The 22,797-nt window shown below is 42.9% G+C and overlaps 1 long non-coding RNA gene and 1 pseudogene across 2 annotated transcripts; one reads left to right on the top strand and one right to left on the bottom strand.

The window, feature by feature from the left end:
• Nucleotides 1–22,797, top strand: part of LOC127667031 (uncharacterized) — a 175,711-nt pseudogene that overhangs the window by 147,564 nt on the left and 5,350 nt on the right.
• LOC127667037 (uncharacterized) lies at nt 3,558–9,227 on the bottom strand. Of its 2 annotated transcripts, none has more exons than XR_007973770.1 (4): nt 8,533–9,227; nt 7,185–7,311; nt 6,418–6,754; nt 3,558–4,311 (listed from the first exon to the last, which is right to left on the bottom strand). It is a non-coding gene; the product is annotated as an uncharacterized LOC127667037 (long non-coding RNA). The 2 variants fall into 2 exon arrangements; XR_007973771.1 differs by having other exon boundaries at nt 4,294–4,311; nt 6,673–6,754; nt 8,533–9,224.

Here is a 22,797-nt window from a genome sequence, read left to right on the forward strand (position 1 = left end):
TCTGCTCCTGATCAGAACACCATGTTACAATCAAGGACAAAATCATGGTAAGGAAGCCGCATATGCGGGTTGTAAGCCTTCGTGTATCCTTCATAGTCCTCGGACCCCAGAACGGAACTTGGCACCTAGGACGTCTAGTGGACTTAAAACGGAATTTTACCAAAGGTCAACTGCACGCAATCCGCACGAATGGCAAGCAATTGCTCGACTGCTCGCGATCCGGAATGGCAAGCAATCGCAGAATTGATTCATCATCGGTCAGAGACACGACACGGGGCGCGCGAAGACTGAAGAAACCCACAGAAAACTTGCCAATCCCATCACAGCCAAGCATTACTGCGATGGCAGGAGTGGATTCGCCTGCCTGTGCGATTCTGCTCCTGATCTGAACACGACTTTACAATCAAGGACATAATCACGGTAAGGAAACCTCATATGCGGGTTGTAATCCGTCTTATATCCTTCATAGTCCTCCGACCGCTGAAAGAAACTTGTCACATTGGACATCTAGCGGACTTAAAACGGAATTTTACCAAAAGTCAACTGCACGCAATCCGGAAGAATGGCAAGCAATCGTGGAATTGATCTTTCATCCTTCAGAGACACAGAGCGCATGAAGACTGAAGAAACCCACAGAAAACTTAGCGATAGCATTACAGCCAAGCATTACTGTAATGGCAGGAGTGAATTCGCCCGCCTGTCTGATTCTGCTTCTGATCTGCTTGCCATTACGGATTGCAAGCAGTCGGATTACAAACACACTATGGGTTACAACCCGCATATGCGGTTTCCATACCGTGATTTTGTCCTTGATTGTAACATCGTATTCGGATCAGGAGCAGAATCGGACAGGCAGGCGAATCCACTCCTGCCATCTCAGTAACGCATGGCTGTGATGGGATCGCTAAGTTTTCTGTGGGTTTCTTCCGTCTTCATGCGCCCGGTGTCTCAGAAGGTTGAAATATCAATTCCACGATTGCTTGCCATTTCGGACTGCGAGCAGCCGAGCGATTGCTTGGCATTCATGCGGATTGCGTGCAGTAGACCGTCGGTAAAATTCCGTTTTAACTCCGCTAGACCTCCAAAATGCCAAGATCCGTTCAGCGGTCCGGTCCGAGGACTATTAAGGAACTCTACGGATTACAAACCGCTTGTGCGGTTTCCTTACCGTGATTTTGTCCTTGATTGTAAAGTCCTGTTCGGATCAGGAGCAGAATCGGACAGGCAGGCGAATCCACTCCTGTCATGGCAGTAAAGCCCAGTTGTGATGTGATCGTTAAGTTTTCCGTGGGTTTCTTCAGTCTTCACTCGCCCCGTGTCTCTGAACAATGAAACATAATTCTGCGATTGCTTGTCATTCCGGATGGCGAGCAGTCGAGCGATTGCTTGCCATTCGTGCGGATTGCGTGCAGTTGACCGTCGGTAAAATTCCGTTTTAAGTCCGATAGACGTCCAAAGTGCCAAGTTCCGTTCAGGGGTCCGAGGACTATGAAGGATACAGGACTTCTGGTTTCCTTGCCGTGATTTTGTCCTTGATTGTAACGTCGTGTTCGGATCAGGAGCAGAATCGGACAGGCAGGCGACTCCACTCCTGCCATCGCAGTTATGTTCGGCTTGGTAGGATCGTTAAGTTTTCTGTGGGTTTCTTCAGTCTTCACGTGCTCTGTGTCTCAGAAGAATGAAAGATCAATTCAGCGATTGCTTGCCATTCCGACTGCAAGCAGTCGAGCGATTGCTTACCATTCGTGCGGATTGTTTGCAGTTGACCGTCGGTAAAATTCCGTTTTAAGTCCGCTAGACGTCCAAAGTGCCAAGTTCCGTTCAGCGGTCCGAGGGCTATGAAGGATACACGACGGATTTGGTTTCCTTACCGTCATTTTGTCCTTGATTGTAACATCGTGTTCGGATCAGGAGCAGAATCGGACAGGCAGGCGAATCCACTCCTGTCATAGCAGTAAAGCTCAGCTGTGATGTGATCGTTAAGTTTTCTGTTTCTTCAGTCTTCACGCGCTCCCAGTCTCTGAACGATGAAAGATCAATTCCGCGATTGCTTACCATGCCGGATGGCGAGCAGTCTAGCGATTGGTTGCCATTCGTACGGATTGCGTGCAGTTGCCCGTCTGTAAAATTCCGTTTTAAGTCCGCTAGACGTCCAAAGTGCCAAGTTCCGTTCAGCGGTCCGAGGGCTATGAAGGATACACGACGGATTTGGTTTCCTTACCGTCATTTTGTCCTTGATTGTAACATCGTGTTCGGATCAGGAGCAGAATCGGACAGGCAAGCGAATCCACTCCTGCCATCACAGTAACGCATGGCTGTGATGTGATCGTTAAGTTTTCTGTGGGTTTCTTCAGTCTTCACGCGCCCCGTGTCTCTGAACGATGAAACATCAATTCTGCGATTGCTTGTCATTCCGGATGGCCAGCAGTCGAGCGATTGCTTGCCATTCGTGCGGAGTGCGTGCAGGTGACCGTCGGTAAAATTCCGTTTTAAGTCGTTTAGATCTTTCATCTTTCAGGACACGGGGCGTGTCAAAACGGTCAACTGCACGGTATCCTTGCCAATGGGAAGCATTCGATCGACTGCTCGCAATCCGAGAATTGCAAGTCATTGAAATTGATGTTTTTTCCTTTGTCCTGGACTAGACTCGGAAGGGCAGGCTTCGAGTGTTCGTTCGTTTTCTTTCCTTTGCCGCCTAACTGGCAGACGAACATTTCCTGCTGTGGTAATTTCCGGACTCTCCCGACTCCGCCCTCTTCAAAGACTATAAATACCCGGCTCTTGCAAGAGCCCTGACCAAGTTGGTAATCTACTTCTCCAGTCTCCGATGGCCAGTCGCTGGCACTCATTGGAGGGACTCCCGCCTCAGGTCGCGGTGCCGAGTCTGCCGTCGCCAAGGTCGGGCGCTCCGGAACAGGACCCAGAGCTCGCAGGATACAGAAGACTCTGCTGCCCGCACTGGCGCACGCGCTGCCCTCCTCCAAAGGTAAGAGCCGCTGGTGGGATGGAGTTGACTTTCTGGTCGGTGCAAGGGAAGCAGGCCTGGGAGTCAGTCCCGCCAAAGTAAGAGGCCCAATCTCCTCAGCTCGGCAGCTTCTCAGAAGACAGCGGTCCCAGGGCTCTTCCCTTCTATCCGGTATTCGTCGTGTCCCCTTCAGACGACGGTGGTGACTACCAGGAACAACCGCTTCCCGTTTGGAACGTTGACTTCGAGGGAATCTACCTCAGGACCGACTCTTGCTGGATCCAGAGCCCCTGGGATTCCAGCGTTCCTGACTCCATCAACCCCCTTCCTGGAGGAGGAACAACAGGAGAAAGCAGCCAGTCTGGAACCCGGGAGCGTGCTGCAGAAGAAGCATTCGCCGCGCTCGACACCGAGACCTGTGGCGGGTGTCCCTCCAATGAGTGCCAGCCAGTGTCCTTCGGAGGCTGGAGATGTAGACTAAGGACTCGGTCAGGGCGCATTCTTCACAGCTGGCTAGCAGCAGGGGCCTTAGAGATCAGCAGGCGCCTTTCTGGCGTTTAGTGCAAGGTTTGTGTCAAAGCGGATCTGTCCCCACAAAACTCTTCATTCCCTGCAGCTGGTTAGCTTCAGAGTACACCTCTGCTTCCACAATAAAGAAACAGCGATTTGTACTTGATGCTCCGTGTCTTTTCTTAGGCCTTTAGTAAACGATTTTAAGGGAAATGTTTTGGGTTGTGCTGCTGCGTTTTCCAAGGCACTGCAGCGTGGATCAGCCGGTGTCTAGGAGTCATGGAAAGGCCATCCGGGGGTGGGAGCATGGGGGGAGGGGCAACCCTGACACAACTTGCATTGGGAAGGAGGTCTGTCTTTTGGCTTTCTTCAATTCGCGGAAGAGGAGGCATGGTCCAGCGCGATGAAACCAAACCATAGCAGTTACACCAGGGATGATGAGATTGCTAGGTTTTCTGTTCCTATCTTAGGTCTCAGGCGTCCTGGGTTTCTAAAGGATGAAAGATCAATTCCGCGATTGCTTGCCATTCGCGGATATCGTGCAGTTGAGCATCAGTGAAGTTACGTTTTAAGTCTGTTAGATGTCCAACGTGCAAAGTTCCCTTCAGCGGTCAGAGGACTATGAACGAAACTCGACTGAGATTACAAAAACCATAAGCGGTTTCTTTTCTGTCGTTTTGTTTCTGATTCTTTTGTGACCAGTATCACACTCTGCCCAGCAGGCTCGGGTGGGATTCTGGGAGAACCCACTTTGTTCTCACATTGAGTATGCAGGTGATTCCATAGAACACCAGGGTTTCACTTTCTTTCCCTGGAGTCTTGTCCTCCTGGTGTTTCTAAAGGAAGGAAAAAAAAAAATTCAATGGTCTGATTTCTTTTGGATTTTGCTCCCTAGGCCATTAGTAGAGTTCTGGTCTCAGCCTGTTATGTGTCTGTGAGAGGATATTGAGGAAGGCTATGGAGTGAGCTGTGCTCATGGGAAGTTTTGGAAAGAGAAAAGAGTAGAAATGTGTTTTACTAAAGGACAATCTCAAAAGTGCACAAAACGGTATAAAAGTTACCAGATATTGGCTATACTGTCCAGGTCCATCATGAACCAATACAGCATTAAAAAAAACAAAAAAAAACAAAAACAAAACAAAAAACCCGGAGAAATAAAAATCTAACATAGAACTTTGCAAATGATACTGTTAACAAATTGGCCTGGTGCTGGTGGAACAAGCATTTAATCCCTGCACTTGGGAGGCAAAGGCAGGCAGATTCTGTGTTCGAGGCCAGCCTGGTCTACAGAGTAAGATCCAGGACAGCCAGGTATATACATAGAAACCCTGTCTTAAAAAAACAAAAAAACCAAAAAACAAAAACAAAAACTTTAAAAAAGAACAAAAAACCAAACAACAACAACAAACAAACAAAAACAAAAAACAAAATAAAACCCTGTAGTTTACTTAAAAACTGAAAACCTGTCAAAAAAGTCTTCATGAAAGAAAGGCTTTTCACAGAGAAGGAAATTTCCTGACACAGGAAAGAACACAGCTGCATCTGATTCTTGGTGCAGCTGCCAATTTGTGTCTTCCAGGGGTTGTGGGTCTGAGGTCTCAAGTGACTTGCCAGACTGAAAACCTGCCCTTGCCTTAGGTGCAGGCCATGCACACATCCCACCTCTCCTTCAAAGTCGGAGCCAGTTTGTCCTCTGACTGCTCTTCCATGCATATTTTCATCTACACAGATTTTAATAAGTATATCCTCCTTAATGTTTTTAAACTTTCTATTGATTCTTTGTGAATTGTTCATTTACAGCCCAATCCTGCTCACCTTCCTGTCCCTCCTTATCCTCCCTCTGCCCTTGAAACACTGCAACACACACACACACACACACACACACACACTTAAACAAATGCATGAAAACATCTCTCTGTGAGAGCTGAGGTGTGTCATTGTGTGTCACACAATATACTCTTTTGCCCAAACAGCTCTAACTGAAAATGTGAACTGCAATGTGTCTGGTTTGCGGGTTGTAGCTTCTCCTACTGTAGCACTACAGGATCCTCTCAGGGACTCTCCTCAGAACACTGTAACTCTTTCCTATGTGTCTTTACAGTGTTAACTGTATGTCTGGCATGACCCTGTTGCATTTCTCTATGCACATTTAGAGGTTTTAATGTTAGGACTCAAATAATGCTGCTCTGGTTTCTATGGATTTACCTAGTTTGATATGGTGCTGTTGTTGGTTGGAGTTTGGTTTTACCTCTCTGGGTGTTCTGCCTCCTAGCATGGCTGAGTGACATTTTCATGACCAGTGTTCTTGGAGTCCAGAACAAACCCCAGAGATACCTAAACAATGACCTCACTTGTGGCCCTGTTTCTAAAAGCTGAGTGACACAACCAATGAAAGTAGGATTTCCACTGGTGAAAGGCTGAATGAAGTGGGTGTGGGGATCAGATGTGCAAGAATGACTGTTCTTCACAGAAGAATGAAGTTGAAGTTGTATGGTCTGCAGAAAGATGCTTGTGTCTGGAGACAGTCTCATGCAATGGATGACCAAGGCTCCAGAGGACAGAGATCCACTGACTCTCACCTGTGGGCCCAAGGCTGGCTAGATACATGAAATCAGGTTTTCCTGTCACCACATGAGAGAAGCTGAGTGAGATGTGTGGAGAAAAGTTGGCTAAAGAACTCAAGGAGGGTTGAGAGGTAGGAGGGGAAAGAGCCAGAAAGAGACCAGAGTTGCATGAAATTAACCAGTTAGAGTCCATGATGGCAGAGAGAAGAAATGGCTGAGATTACTCACATCTTGTCCCCAGCACAAGGGTGAACGGGAGGAGAGAGAGAGAGAGAGAGAGAGAGAGAGACAGAGACAGAGACAGAGACAGAGACAGAGACAGAGACAGAGACAGAGACAGAATGAGATACAGACAGAGGAACACTTGGAGCCACTTACTTCCAAAAAGAACACATCTTCTTATCTTTGGAAAAGAGTTCTACAAACTAGGAACCAAACATTCAAATATGAGGGACACCTTCCTTTAAACTACCACAGAATGAATGAATGAATGAATGAATGAATGAATGAATGAAAATTGGATGTATGAATAAATGAACAAATTCATTAATAAACATAGAAAAAGCTTCCATGCTGATACTCCATCAATTGAAGTCAGGGTGCATGTATTGGGAGGTACAGTAGATACACCACCCATCTGGGTGTTCAGATCTTTCCTGCAGTTCTCTGAAGACTGAAACACAAGCAAGTTCTCAGGTTATCTCCAGTTCGACACCTAGAAAAAAGCAGAGTCACTGTCAAGAAATTTAGGTGATTTTACTTTTAAGTTCTAATACATGTTTATTTGTTTGCCCCCTGATCTGGTGGTAAGAAAGGTTGATTTTGGTTGAGATACTTCCAGTGGAATGCAGTTCCTCACAGCAGGGTAGGCACAGCAGCAGGAGGAAGAGGCCAGTAATTCTCTCTGAGGAACCAGTTAAGAAATGCAAGAAGTGGGCCCAGGCTTTCAAACCTCTAAGGCAGTTTGAATCTCAGAGGACAGACTCCAGCATCACAGACAGCATGACACAGAAGCGTGACTGTCACACTGCTCAAAGTTCTTTCTTGTGTTATGTGACAAGAAGCAGACCATTGACTTTTGCAGCCCAGAGATGCTTATGTGAGAGGAATTCACAGGAGGCTCATGGGCTGACCACTGAACCTACCTTCCTTCCTCCTGAGCCAGGGGTTCTCTTCAAGATCCCCTTTCTGAATGGCCTGCCACAGCTCTGCTCTCTGCCTCCTTCTTTCCTCACAGCTTCTTTGATCTCTGCTTCAATGGAGGATATTGTCCTGGGAATTCAAACTCCATGTGAGATCATCAATGTCCTTAGCATCTGTTCTTGCTCAGGTGGTCTGCAGTCTCACCTGCTGACCCTCCCACACCTCTCTACTCCTGAGTGAGCTCAGAGCGCCTTCCTCCCTGAGTTATCATACTCAGGAACACTGTAGATCTTAGACATCCCAATGCTACAGGAAACTACCCAGCTTTGATTTTCTTTAAGAAACATCTTCTCCTGCACACTTCATGTGGGAGTCAGGAGACTTAGGAATGTCCTCTGAATTAATCAACACATTCAAAAATATATTTAACAATAAAATGTGATCCTAGGTAGTGTTGAATTTGTGAAAAGTTATAAATATTATTTTCAGACTCATGAAAGAAGTTTCACAGAACCTAGAAATATTATAAGCATGACATAAAGCAGTAAACCACATCTCAAGAGAACCAATGTAGGGAAATGTGAGGTATTTGGATATTTACTTTAAAGTTGCCTTTCTTAATAAAAACTTGTATGGAGGCAGCAAATGGTGAATTTACATTAGAAGGAACTGCTTTAATACAGGGTAGAACTAGTTGTTGTTTTGTTTCATAAATGAGCAAGTCTTCATTCAAAATCTCACTTTTTACTGAAGAGATCATTTTTTTAACCTTAAACTTAAGATGTTTTTTTTTTACATGAAGGATTGAATCTACATTAAGCAGATGGGCATTTTATTCAAATGATGAATACTTTGTAGAAGTTGAACATTTATTTAAGAATTACATTAAAGGTAACTCCAGAAATTAGTGACTGACAACCATGTTAATGAAGCCAGCTAAAAGTTGGAAGTCTTTTACTAGGACTCAAATCCTTCATTGATTCTGAATCTAAATTTGTTTAACAACATAAATGTCGAATGGACTCTGAACATGTTTTGTGTTTCCACTTACAGCTTTCCACACTTTTAGTGAAATAGAACTAGCTTAACCATAATACAATGTTTTCTAAACTTTGCATAGTAGAAGGAGGCGAAACCATCCAAGATTTCAGAAGTTATTATTACAAAACATATGCATTCCGTTTTGTAACGGAGCTTCAGGATCACATTTAGATGAAAACTCTCATTTATACTTGATATTTTCCTGAGGTATGGTACTGTCTCAAAGAGGAACAAATGTAAAGATACAAGCAAAAGTTTAACTATGTGACAAAGAAATTTCTAAAGTTTAAAAGTTAAACCAACACTTACCTAGGACCAGCGTTCAGTGTCTACACCTAGACAGAATTAATTTCTTCTGCTGTGGTTCAGGCTCCAGGATCAGAAACCTTGGCAGAGACTGGAATGATTCTGCTGGGGTTGAACCTCACTCTCTTTTGCAGCTCCCATCAGTGCTGAAGCTCACAGCTCCATCCCTTTTTCCAAACTGCTCCAAGTGGCCTGCTGGCTGTTGAGCCTCCAGGCTTGGGCAAGCAGGGTGGTCCTCCATAGTGTGTCCTGAGAGGTGCTCAGGCAGGAAAACAGGAGGTTGTGGCTGCCTAGATGGCTGTTGGGTTCCCAGTCCCCTTTCTGTATCTCCCCCCTAGGGATGGCTTCAATCTGGAATTGTCAGTCATCCAAGGTGGAGGAGATCAAAGGCTCCTTTGCTGAAGGTAAGCAGGTTTTCTGGTGCCAGGGTGATCCAGGCTGAGCACAGTAGGAGGGCTGCCTTGCAGACTGTCTGAATTTGCTGTGAGTTGTCAGCATAACTCTGGTCTGAGCTGGCTGTGGAGGAACTCCAAGTCCTCCAAAATCTAGGTCCAGCCCTGACTGCCTAGAGGCTGGCATTGGGAAAGTGGGAGGAGGAGGGTCAAGGTCTCCCCAGTGCTCAGGGGCCAGCTCTCTTCCTTCCTCAGAGCCCAGCAGCAGTGGCTGAGCCTCCTAGATGCTTCTAGAGCTGTTCACTTCTGGTCCCCTTAGGTTTCTTTTTCTAGGCTGCTGACAGGGTCACTGCTTCCTTTCCACCCACATTTGCTTTCAGTTTCTAGCAATGATTCAGCTTAATCTGTTTTCCCCAAGCTCTTTAGTGGGGGGAGGAGCAGGCCAGCAAACCAGGATTTGCATAAAGCTGTCTGGTGGACTCTTCAGAGGCAGAGCTAGCTGGCTGCAGAAGGCCTTGCCCTAGCACACCAAGCTGGTCAGCAAGCACAGCTGTCCTAAACTTTGTAATACAGAAAAACTGGAACAGAAAATGAGGAAGATGGAGATACACAAGGCTTAACTATTTACTTCCACTTGGTGAGAACTGTGTCCCCACCTGGGAAACCCTTCAGCCATGGCCTCTGCATTGCTACCCATGTGTTATATTTGGGTGACAGTTACATCTTGGACCCCTGATCCTTGCACAGTACACAGCAATCTTGGCAGCTTGGCTCCTCCCTTCTGTCCTGGAAGCAGGAAACCAGAGGTTGAGTTCTCAGCAGAGTTCAGGGAAGCAAGGCAGTGCTGTGACTCTAGCATACACCTGGAGCAGCCCCAGCCTGGTGCCCACAGAGCATGTATAGACCTCTGACTTGGAGGGAGGCATGTTGGGGTGTGGTCTTTCTGTCACCAACAATTGGAGGAGAAGACTCCCAGTTCTGTTAGGTCTCCTGGAGAGAGTGCATACTCCAGGGCTCTCCTGCCATGGCTGCTGCCCCACAGTTGTTGGCACCACAGAGAATAGCAGGCTCCTTTGTGTACTTACTGCATTTTACAAGCATGCTTCTTTACTGAAGACTTTTTTTTCTTTTTCTTTTTCTTTTCTTTTTTTTTTTTTAATATCATTCCAGCTACTTCTTAAGTTACTGCTCAAAGTTTAGTTTTTATACACTTCAAAATGCTATTCACAGGGCAGAGCTGGGTGTTGCTACAATCCCAGCACTCTACTGCAGAGGTAGGGGAGGCATGGCTGCAAATTGTAAGCCCATAATTGAAGACAACAATGGAAACATATATATATTTTTTATTTTTGGCTAATCCATGAGAGTTTAGTCTGCACCATTTTATATATATATATATATATATATCACATATATCACATATATCACATATATCACATATATCACATATCATATATCATATATGTCATATATGTCATATATATCAGACATATCATATATCAGATATATCAGATATATCAGATATCAGATATATCATATATCAGATATATCAGATATATCAGATATATCAGATATATCAGATATATAGCATCAGATATATATCATATATATAATATATAGCATCATATATATATATATATATATCATATGTCTTCATGTACATCAGAAGAGGGAATTGAATCCTCTTACAGATGGTTATGAGCCACCATGTGGTTCTTGGGGATTGAACTCAGGACATCAGGAAGAACAGCCAGTTCTCTTAACCTCTGGGTTATCTCTCCACTTTCCTGGAAATATTCTTAATTATTCTGAATCATGTGAAATCACTAATGTCTCAGAATAGCAAAACTACTCCTATATATAAAGTGATTACAACAATGCAGGCAGTGTTCCACTCATAATTCCTGGGGTCCTGCTGAGCCATACAAGTAGCAGCAGCACTGAGTTTGCTGAAGACCACAGACTCGGATACATGGGTCAGACCTGAGTTTCCATAAACCTATTCATGCCATAACAACTCCTGATTTTTCATCAAATGAAAAAAACAACAACTCCCCCAGAAGAACTAACAAAACTCAAGCAAACCAAAAAACACAAACAAGCAAAAGAAGAAAAAAGAAAAAAATTCCCTTTTGTCCACTCTAAGACAGGGCTTCTTTGGTAGCTTGGAGTGTTTCTTCATTGTCCCCTCTTGCAAACCGTGGCACTGGTTTCTTGCTTCCAGGTCATGAGGTAGGCACCCAGCAGGAAAGAGTGCTACTGATACGAACTCCTGCTACCAAAGGCACATAGGATGCCATGAAACTGACCTGGTCAAATACCTACAAAATGGAAGAAACTCCTTGATAGCCTACTTAGGGCAGAAAACTGGTATCCAGAATACACAAAGGGTTTGTTTGTTTTTTTTATCATTTTAGAGAATGTATATTTATGCATTTTGTATTTATTATTACTTATTTTTATGTGCATTGGTGTTTTGTTTAAAAGTCTGTCTGTGTGGGTGTAACAGGAAAAGAGTCCTAGGCAGCTGTGGGCTCCTGTGTGTGTGCTCAGAAATGAGCCTTGTTCCCCTGACAGAGCTGCTTGTGCTCCTGACTGCAGAGCCATATCCCTAGGCTCCGGATTCAGAGTGTTAGAGAAGAGAACCCCAAGTCACCCTCTTGGGTCACACTGTGTGAAACTGTGTCTCTGTCCTTCCTCACCTACCTAAGGCATTTTCTGATTTGTTTTAGTTAGCTGGGCAGGAGTGGAAGGTGGGGGGAGAGAGGACTCTGGGAAGAAGAAAGAGAAGCAGGAACGACCATTTCACAGGAGACTTGGGAGGCGATGGATGTGATCTCAGCCCTGGAAGGTATTGCTTGGCTATGACTGGATGGGGCCAGATGGGCAGGTTAACTGGGATGAGCAGGTGAGAGTCTGCCCAGCTGAGAGCTAGGGCTTTGAAGATCTCTATGTGCTTATTTTGGGAAAGGCTGGTTAAGGAATAATTGCCACTTTACCAATTTCCATCATTAGGTACTATCTACAGAAAGTTAATAATCTTTAATTTATATTACTCTCTTATGTGATCCCTCTTCCCTCTGTGTTCTTGTGAGTGTTGGCCACATCCTATTCTGTCAAATCTTTCTCTGAATCGTCACTTTGTCTGCCACACAATTAAACATCACTTTCAAACATGGACGCTTTCTTCTGTAAACTAACTTTACCTTCATTGTTTGGGAATAAAATATCTGCATAGTCATTGTTCTACTGGAATGATGTTTAATGTACTTTACATATATTCATTAAAGAAAAAGGATTTTCCTATCCTCTCCAGCTTACTTTTTAACCATTTTCAATTCAAATAGTAAATACTATTGGAAACTTCATCTTACTTTGTCTTTAAAAGGAGAGTTTTATAAACAAATGGCACTGTCTGAGAATAATCTAAATATCTCTCTTCCTCCTGCTTTGCTTCTCTTCAGAGACTGTGTATATCTATGTTGGGGTACAGGAAATCACCTCACAAACCAATCAAACACAGACTCAGACAGATAGGGACAGATTACTGAGTGGACAAACCAAGTCTGATCAATCAGGATTGCAGGGCAGATTAAAGAGATGCCTGTGATACTGGTTTGCTCTTAGGAGAGGCTTTACAGGAAAACCATGTGCATAAGGCAAGGGGGTTGGATTATTACATTTTGCTTTAGTAGACAAAGTATGACCAGCTGACCTTTAAGTTGATTGGTCCCAAGTAATGTTAGGTGAGGAAGTGGTTAGGGGGATTTCCAGAGTATTGGGTAACAGAACATGAGAAATTGCATTGTCATCTTTTAGGAGAATTTTACAGTGTCATCTCTGAATAATTACTTCTGGGAAGCCTTGTCTGAGAACAGGAATTTAGTTTCACGTTATGAGCTAAATGAGACTGAATACAAAATGGACACAGTAATGTTTAAAAAATTAACACTCTAAAATATGTTTAAAACCTTTTATGATTTTGATAGACATCTCCCCAAATAGAATTTTATAAGTTTTCACAAAAGCAAGGGTATCTAGTTTGTTTTGTATTTTTTAATTTAGAGTGATTTTATTAGATATTTTATTTATTTACATTTCAAATGTTATCTCCTTTCCCAATTAATAAGGGTGCTCTCCCATCCGTGTACCCACCCACTCTAATAGTAGATGCGATGGATCCCCAGGAGGGGCAGTCTCTGCATGTCCTTTCCTTCCGTCTCTGTTCCACACTTTGTCTCTGTCTGTCCTCTTGTACATAATTTGCTCACCTATCTAAGATACACATCCACATTTTGGTCTTCCTTCCTTACAGGCTTCATATAGTCTGTGATTTGAATATTAGGTATTCTGAACTTTGGGCTAATATCCACTTATCAGTGAGTACATACTGTGTGTGTTCTTTTGTGACTGAGTTACCTCACTCAGGATGGTATTTTTCTAGTGCCACCCATATGTCTAAGAATTTCATGAAGTCATTGTGTCTAATAGCTGAATATTATTGCATTGTGTACATGTGCCACATTTTCTGTATCCATTCCTCTGTTGAGGGACATCTGGATTCTTTCCATCTTCTGAGTATTATACACATGGCTTCTATGAACATAGTGGAGCATGTATCCTTATTACATCCCAGCATCTACTGGGTATATTCCCAGGAGTGGTATAGCTGGGTCCTCTGGTAATATCAGAACCACCAGACTGATTTCCAAAGGGGTTGTACCAGCTTGCAATCCCACAAACAATGGAGGACTGTTCCCCTTACTCCACATCCTAACCAGCCACTGCTGTCACCTGAGTTTTTGATCTTAGCCATTCTGACTCCTGTGAGGTAGAATCTCAGGGCTGTTTTGATTTGCATTTCCCTGATGACTAAGGATGTTGAACATCTCTTTAGGTGTTTCTCAGCCATTCAACTTTCTTCAGTTGAGAATTTTGATTAGATCCCCAGAATTCTGTTTTGTTCCCCATTTTTATAGGGTTATTTGGTTCTCTGGAATCTAACTTCTTGACTTCTTTGTTTATATTGGATATTTGCCCTCTATTGGAGGTTAGATTGGTAAACACTTTTCCCCAATCTGTGGGTTGCCATTTTTCCTATTGACCATGTCTTTGTCCTTCCAGATGCTTTGCAACTTTATGAGGCCCCATTTGTTTATTTTTGATCTTAGAGCATAAGCCATTGGTGTTCTGTTCAGGAACTTCCCCCTGTGCCTATGTGTTTGAGACTTTTCCCCATTTTATCTTCTGTAAGTTTCAGGGTATCTGGTTTGATATGAAGGTCCTTGATCTACTTGGACTTGAGCTTTGTACAGGGAGATAATAATGGATCAATTTGCATTCTTCTATATTGACCAACGGTTGAACCAGCACCTTTTGCTGAAAATGCTGTCTTTTTTCCACTGGATAGTTTTTACTCCTTTGTCAAAGATCAAGAGACCATAGGTGTGTAGATTCATTTCTGGGTCTTCAATTCTATTCCATTGATCTACCTGCCTGCCACTGTACCAATACCAAACAGCTTTTATCACAATTGATCTGTAGTATAGCTGGAGGTCAGAGATGGTGATCCCTCCACCCCCAAAGTTCTTTTATTGTTGAGAATAGATTTCATTATCCTGGGTTTATTGTATTCCAGATGAATTTGCAAATTGTCCTTTCCAACTCTATGAAGAATTGAGTAGGAATTTTGATGGGGATTGCTTTGAATCTATAGATTGCTTTGGGAAAGATTTTTACTATATTAATTCTGTGAATCCATGAGTATGGGGTCTTTCCATCTTCTGAGATCTTCTTTGATTTCTTTCTTCAGAGACTTGAAGTTATTGTCATACAGATTCACTTACTTAGTTATTGTCACACCAAGGTAGTTTATATTATTTGTGACTATTGTGAAGTGTATTCTTTCTGTAACTTCTCAGCCTGTTTATCCTTTCAGTAGAGGAAAGCCACTGACTTATTCGAGTTAATTTTATATCCAGCCTCTTTGCTGAAGTTGTTTATCTGGTTCAGGAGTTCTCTGATGGGATTTTGGGGTCACTTAAGTATACTAGTATTATGTGAGGTGCAATGTGTGCTTTGAGGTTTAGTAAAGTTTCTTTTATGAATGTGGCTGCCCTTGCATTTGGAGCATAGATGTTCAGAATTGAGAGTTCTTTTTGGTAGACTTTTTCTTCGACGAGTATGAAGTGCTCTTCCTTATCTTTTTTGATAATGTTTAGTTGAATGTCAATTTTATTCCATATTAGAATGGCTATTCCCAAATGTTTCTTGGGACAATTTGCTTGGAAATTTGTTTTCCAGTCCTTTACTTGAGGTAGTGTCTATCTTTGATATTGAGGTGGGTTTCCTGAATGTAGCAAACTGCTGGGTCCTGTTTTTGTATCCAGTCTGTTAGTCTATGTCTTTTTGGGCTGGGGAATTGTGTTCATCGACATTAAGAGTTATTAAGGAATAGTGATTGTTACTTCCTGATATTTTTGTTGTTAAAAGTGGAATTATGCTTGTGTGGTGGCTATCTTCTTTTATGTTTGTTGAGAGATTACTTTCTTGCTTTTTCTAGGGTTTAGTTTCCCTCTTTGTGTTTTAGTTTTCCATCTATTATCCTTTGTACGGCTGGATTTGTGGAAAGATATTCTGCAAATTAGGTTTTGTCATAGAATATCTTCATTTCTCCATCTTTGTTAATTGAGAGTTTTGCTGGGTATAATAGCCTGGGCTGGCATTTGTGTTCCCTTAGGGACTGTATGACATCTGCCCAGGATCTTCTGGCATTCTTTGTCTCTGAAGTCTGGTATGGTTCGGATAGGTCTGCCCTTATATCTTTCTTGTGCCCTTTCTCTTGCTGCCTTTAATATTCTTTCTTTGCTTTGTGCATTTGGTGTTCTGACTGTTATGTGAAGGGACAAATTTCTTTTCTGGACCAATCTATGTAGAATTCTGCAGGCTTCTTTTATGTTTATGGGCACATCTTTCTTTAGGTTAGTGAAGTTTTCTTCTGTAATTTTGGTGAAGATGTTTTCTGACACTTTATGTTGGGAATCTTCACTCTCTTCTATACCTATTATCCTTAGGTTTGGTCTTCTCATTGTGTCCTGGGTTTCCTGGATGTTTTTGGTTAGGACCTTTTTACATTTTGCATTTTCTTTGACAATGAAGATTGGAATTGCTCCAAAGAACTATCTCTACACAGGCCCACACCCCCCCCCCCCATTACGTATGATTGTTTCTTTCCCCTAACTCTGGCTGTTGCTGGGTTAAAAGGGAGGCTGAAGCATTAAAGAACAATACCTAAAGCAGGTTTTCAAATATCTAAGCCTACATTTCTTCTTGCTTTTATAGGCAGGTGAGGAAGCAGGAGAAAACCCACCCTTTTCAGAACTTGAAAGCAAAATGACCAATGGTGCTTGACATTGATTCTGATTCTTTCAGCATGGTGTGAGTTACAGCAACAATCCTGATCTAGCTGGAACTTCTGTCTTTGGAGAGCTGCAGAAAACACCCAAGCACCCCAGATGTGATGATTTGCACACTGAACCCACCAAGCCATGCACCCTGATTGCTCCTGATAGAGTCTCCCCACAGGATGCTTTCTCATTCACTCATCAATTCATGGGCACATGCATTCATTTACTAACTCATTTCAGGATTATTGTGTGTTGGAGGACATTTGTTTGCACAAAGTTAATTTCATGCAATTAAGTAATTTGCTATGAGACTACTCCATCCTCCATCATCCAGTGCCAAGTCACTTCTCAAGTCTTTCTCCTCCCATTATGCCACCTAGTTCTCCAAGTCTCTCCAGCTGTCTTCCTACCTCAAGAACATGTAGTAATTCATCTTTCTATCAGATGCAGGAGCAACACCTGGGAGACATGCAGGGTCTGATACTCTGAGACTGACTTCTTTCTCTCTCATTGCAAGCATCTTCCTACCAACCACACACTTCATTGTGAAGAAATGACTCAGCCATTAAGTAGATCAGAGCTCATCTTAAGAGCAGTAGCAGTGCTGAATTCTGGGGCCTGGAGAAATGGCTCAGTAGTTAAGCAGATCAGAGTTCATCTGAAGATACCTAGCAGGGCTTCCCATGGACCCAGGTTCAATTCCTAGCACACGCATGTCAGCTCACAGCTGTCTGTAAATGTAATTCCAGGGCATATAACAGCTGTACATAGATATACATACATTCAGGTAGAATACCAATAAACATGAAAATGAGAAATAATAAAGAGAAAGAGTTTACTTAAAAGGATAAAAACATCTGAGTTATTTGTGTATTGCAGATTCTAATCTTCTGCCAGAAGACAATCTATCAAGGCATTTCTTCTGTTCTGAATGTGTTTGAGTACTTCTTTTGCTGGACCAAAGGCTGACAGTTTCTTGACACCCCACCTGCCTTTGGCATCACTGTCTCATATGACCAGGAGTGCAGAGTAACCCAGGCAGCATGTTGCCTGCCTTCTGGCCCAGAAGCAAGAACCCATCTGCTTAATTTGCAGAGGAGGGCTCTGGGAAGGTCTGAGGAGGTTACAAAGAGAAGCCCTGTCTTGAGGAGGGGGGCTGTATTTGGAAAACAAACGAAAGTGTTCTTTTGGCATGAATTTGTTTATGGAAAATCAGGTCTGAGCCAACTATCCAAGTATATCTGGTCTTCAGCATGCTAAGTGCTGTTTCTACTTCTGACTCCATGATTCCAGGAAACAGGTGTGGTGAGGCTTCCTGTGTTGTTAAGTAGAGAGAGAGTTTGATCATCCCAGGTCATTTGTGATTTCACATGATTTAGAATATTTAACAATATTCCCATACTCTGTCTGAGTGGCCTTAACTGGCCTGACATTTGCTGTCTTATAAATCTTATAACCCCTGGGTAGCAAGGCTCAAATCATAGCTGAAGGTTTTCCCAGGTGGGGACAGAAACAGGCTGAGCCTCTGTAGCTCTCCCTGCTCTGTCACCCTGAGTGACAGGTAACTGGGCTCCATAGCCAAACACAGTCCTCAGCAGGAGGAGGTAAAGAGCCAAGGCCTGTGTATTTCCATCCTCTGAAGTTTCTCTGTTTCAGTGTCTGTATTACAAAGTTTAGGACAGCTGTGCTTGCTTAGCTGCTTGGTGTGCTAGAGCAAGACCTGCGGCAGCCAGCTGGCTCTGCATTTTGAAAAAAACCAGCCAGCTACAACAGCCAATCCTGGTTTGCCAACCCTCCAAGTGTCCCCCAAAAAACCCAAGGACATTACAGGGTGGAGAACTTCTTAAGTTGCATCATTGCTAAAATCCAAAAGGGAACCTTGGCACAGAAAAGAAATGAAAGTCCTGTCAGCAGCCAAGAAAAAGAAACCTAAGGCAGATCAGGGCTGAGCAGATGGAGAAGATTCTAGAAAATTCAGCCACTGCAGGGTGAGGTCTGGTGGATTACTGGGGATGGTACTGGTCTGTCTGAGGAGCACTTTGGGACTAGGTACCCTGAGAATAACCTTGCAATGGTCCCAAAGGACCTGGATTTCTAGGGGACTAATGTTCCTCTGCAGCATGTCTACCATGGTCAGGGATTGGCTGAAAACACACAGCCAAGTCCAGACTCCACCCAGATGAAAGCAAGCTTCTAGCTGTGCTTCCCCGGGTCAAGCTGGCACCTGCAAACTACTTACAGGCAGCAATGTGAAAATGCACCCGCTAGGCTAAGAAAACTTGCAGAATCTTGCAGGCCCAGCCAAAGAGGAATTGGTGGCTATCTTAGGACAGAAATCTGCCCCACCCAAAACCAGCTGGCCGAGCTCTGAGACCCTGGGAGCTCCCAACATTTAACCTCCATCCCGGATAAGTGTCCATTCCAGATTGAAGCCATCCTTATCTGGGGATGGGTGGTGCATGGATGGATGGGGATCCAGAAGGGGGTGGCAGTAAGATCAACAACAATCCAGGAAGCAAAATCCTGGTCTTGTCTGTCTGAGTCAGGAGTCCAGGAGACTGGACAATCACACTCCAGGGTGCATCCGGACCTGGAGGCACATGGTACCCCCATCTCCCCCAAGCAAGGTTTTGGAGGACAGTCCCTGATGACCTAATCTGGCAATTCAACACCCAGCAGGGCACTTGCACTAGTTAAGAGAAAGGAGCTGGCAGGGCAATGGTGGCACATGCCTGTAATCCCAGCACTCAGGAGGCAAAGACAGGCAGTTTTCTCAGTTCAAGGCCAGCTTGGTGTACATAGTGATTTCCAGAGCAGCCAGAGCTATACAGAGAAACTCTGTCTCAAAAAAACAAAACAAACAAACAAACAAACAAACAAACAAAAAAAGCAGCTGTATTTTCCCGACAGGATCTTCACAGTAGACTGAGTGTGTACAGCAGAATCAATCCCATCTCTGCCAAGACCCAGTTTCTGATTCAGGATCAGGAACCTCAGGAGAAACTAAGTAATTCTCCAGGTGTAGACACTGAAATCTGGTCATTAGTTAGTGTTGCAAGACTCATCCCCCAGGTTTAAGTTTAAAACTTTAAGAATTTCTTTGTTACATAGTTAACCTTTTGCTTCTTCCTCTTTCAGACAGTCCCATGCCTTAGTACACATTTTAGGTAACAATGTCAGTTTTCATCTAAACAGGATTTTGAAGCTCCATTATGAGAGAAAATACTTATGTTTTGTAATGATGGACAATGTTTAAAAGGCAGAGTCTGTAGGAAGAGGACAGTGTGTCATACAGAGGAGGAACATTTATTCAAAGAGTTGACTCTCCACGAACAATGCTGCCTTTTAAGAGCACCAAGTATTTGTTTATAAAACTGGGTTTAGTTAGAGGATTGAGACTGAATTATAAAGAATGTGTTTTTATTATTTATTGAGTGAGTTAGTTAGTTATTTTTGAGATAGGTTCTCTCTCCATAGCCCTGGCTGTCGTGGAAGTAGCTATGTAACCAGGCTGCCCTTGCACTAAAGAGAATCTCCCGCTGCCTGCTGTGAGCTTGGATTAAAGGTGTATAGCCCCAAGTCTGGCTCAAAAAGTTTGGTTTTTTAAATTATGTTATTTTGGAAATTACAATATAATTACATTATTTCCATGCCTTTCTTTTTCCTTCCATCCCCTTCCATGTGCCTCTTTTTCTGTATGTGTAGCACACATGTGTTGTTTTGCATGTTTGTGTGGGTATATCCTACCATAGGTGTGTTTGTGGGTGTGTTCCTAATATACAAATACACCCTGATTAGTCTGTATAATGTGACTTGTATATATGATTTCAAGGCTGAGCACTTGGCTTTGGATAATCATTTTGGGAGCTCTTCCCTGGGGAAGACTGTTTCTCTTGGTCTCAGATTCCTTGTGGTGGTGTTGTTGTTGTTTGATGTTGATGCTGTTTAAGTTAGTTATTTGTCAGTCTGTCTAAGGCTGAGGGCTCCCGGGCTCCCCATTTCCAGGTCTGCACATCTATTGCTGGTCTCCTTCTTCAGTTTCCATGTTGGCAGCCACATCGCTGAGACTGCAGTGGTGCAGCAAAAGGTGAATTTTTATTTGGAGGAACTGCTTTAATATAGGGTTAGAGCCTTTTGTTGTATCTTCTTTTTAATTCGATATATTTTCTATTTACATTTCAAATGATTTTGTTGTATCTTTTAAATGATTGTTCTTTTTCAAAAACTCACATTTTATCAGATACATTAGGTTTTTATTGAAAGCTTGGATTTTTTACATGGACGATTGACTCTATATTAAATAGATTAATATTTTATTAAAATGATGAGTGTATTTTTGTACAAGTTTAATATTCATTTAAGGATGGACTTAATAGGGGCTGGTGAGATAGCTCAGTGTTTAAGAGCACAGGTTGCTCTGCCAGAGGTCATGGGTTCAATTCCCAGCCACCACATGGAGGCTCACAACCATCTATAAGGGGATATGATGCCCTCTTCAGGTAGGTGGATGTATATGCAGCAGAAAATCATACAATCATACAAACAAATAAAGTTAAAAAAAAAAAAAAGATGGACTTAATCATAACCCCAGAAATTAGTTATTGACAACCATGTTAATGGAGCCAACTAAAAGCTTTAAGCCCTTTTTATTAGTGGTCAGATAAAGAACAGTCTTATTTCTCTGACAAGTCAAAGAAAACCAAGCTCAGATGCACAAAAATTTAAATGCAGAACCACCTATTGACCTGAATGTTAGATCATGATCTGGGAAAACTTGAAATGCTAATAAACATAATTTCATCAGTTAATTTTAAACCTATATGTTTCTTGTTAATTTAGGTCACTTTAATTATTTTGGTGACTATACCTGGACCATGCTGAAGGCCAAGGAAATCTCCAATGTGTGGACATTTGAAGGTGGGGTAGAGGGCTGAAAACTGTCTAGGCAAACATTGAATCAGAATAGGACACTGAGACTTTAGATATTTCAGACTACATTAAAGGGATTGACTTTTTATGAGCATGACTGACAAGCTTTCTCTTTATAACCCTGGCTGTCCTGGAACTCACTCTGTAGAGCAGTCTGTTCTCTAACTCAGAAATCTGCCTGCCACTGCCTCCCAGTGCTGGGATTAAAGGCATGTGCCACCACCTCCAGGCCTGATTGATTGGTTTTTTACAGAATTAACATTTACAGAAGACACTTTTAACTTTAACTTAACTTTTAACACAAGGCTTTTAACTTGAAAGGCTGATTTTATGAAAAATTTAGCCTTTCTGAGATGGAATAACTTCTCACTTAGATCATGAAGACAAAGGAAGTGCAAGCTGAATTTATGCTGTGTAGTTTCATGTTGTTTCCCTCAGATAACCCATTTAACTTTACATATTAGCGTATTAAAGTTCAGGAACACCAGTTTTTGTCAAACCCTGGTTATCTCCATTTTACAAATCAGCATAGTTTTGTGAAACATGTTTCATGCACCTCAAATACTATTTACAAATTTTCATAAAGTCAAAACCACCTAGGATATGTTTATTGTCTAATTTAATTCATTATGTAAATTTTTCACTTTTCAAATTGTTCATTTATTCTGTGGTCGTTCCAAAATCTCCTGACTCCCACATGAACTGTGCAGGAGAAGATGCTTCTTAAAGAAAATCAAAGCTGGATAATAATTTCCTGTAGCATTGGGATGTCTAAGATCTATAGTGTTCCTGAGTATGATAACTCAGGGAGGAAGGAGCTCTGAGCTCACTCAGGAGTAGAGAGGTGTGGGAGGGTCAGCAGGTGAGACTGCAGAACTCCTGTGCAAGAACAGATGCTAAGGACATTGATGATCTCACATGGAGTTTGAATTCCCAGGGCAATGTCCTCCATTCAAGCAGAGATCAAAGAAGCTGTGAGGAAAGAAGGAGGCAGAGAGCAGAGCTGCAGCAGGCCATTCAGAAAGGGGAACTTGCTGGGCAGTGGTGGGGCACGCCTGTAATCCCAGCACTCTGGGAGGTGGAGGCAGGCTGATTTCTGAGTTCCAGGACAGCCTGGTCTACAGAGTGAGTTCCAGGACAGCCAGGGCTATACAGAGAAACCCTGTCTCGAAAACACCAAATCAAAAAAAAAAAAAAAAAAAAAAAAAAAAAAAAAAAAAAAAAAAAAAAAAAAAAAAACCCAAAAAACAAAAACCAAAAAAACAGAAAGGAGATCTTGAGGAGAACCCCTGGCTCTGGAGGAAGGAAGGTAAGTTCAGCCCATGAACCTCCTGTGCATTCCTCTCATATCAACATCTCTGGGCTGTAAAGTCAGTGGTATCCTTCCTGTCACAGAACACAAAAAAGAACTTTGAGCAACGTGACAATCATGCTTCTGTGTCAGTCTGCCATGCCTTCTGTCTTTGACACAGGAATCTGTCCCCTGAGGTTCAAATTGCCTTAGAGGTTTGAAAGCCTGGGCCCACTTCTTATATTTCTTA

This window comes from Apodemus sylvaticus, chromosome 16 (genome assembly GCF_947179515.1).
Source record: "Apodemus sylvaticus chromosome 16, mApoSyl1.1, whole genome shotgun sequence".
In the NCBI taxonomy this organism is placed as follows: Eukaryota; Metazoa; Chordata; class Mammalia; order Rodentia; family Muridae; genus Apodemus; species Apodemus sylvaticus.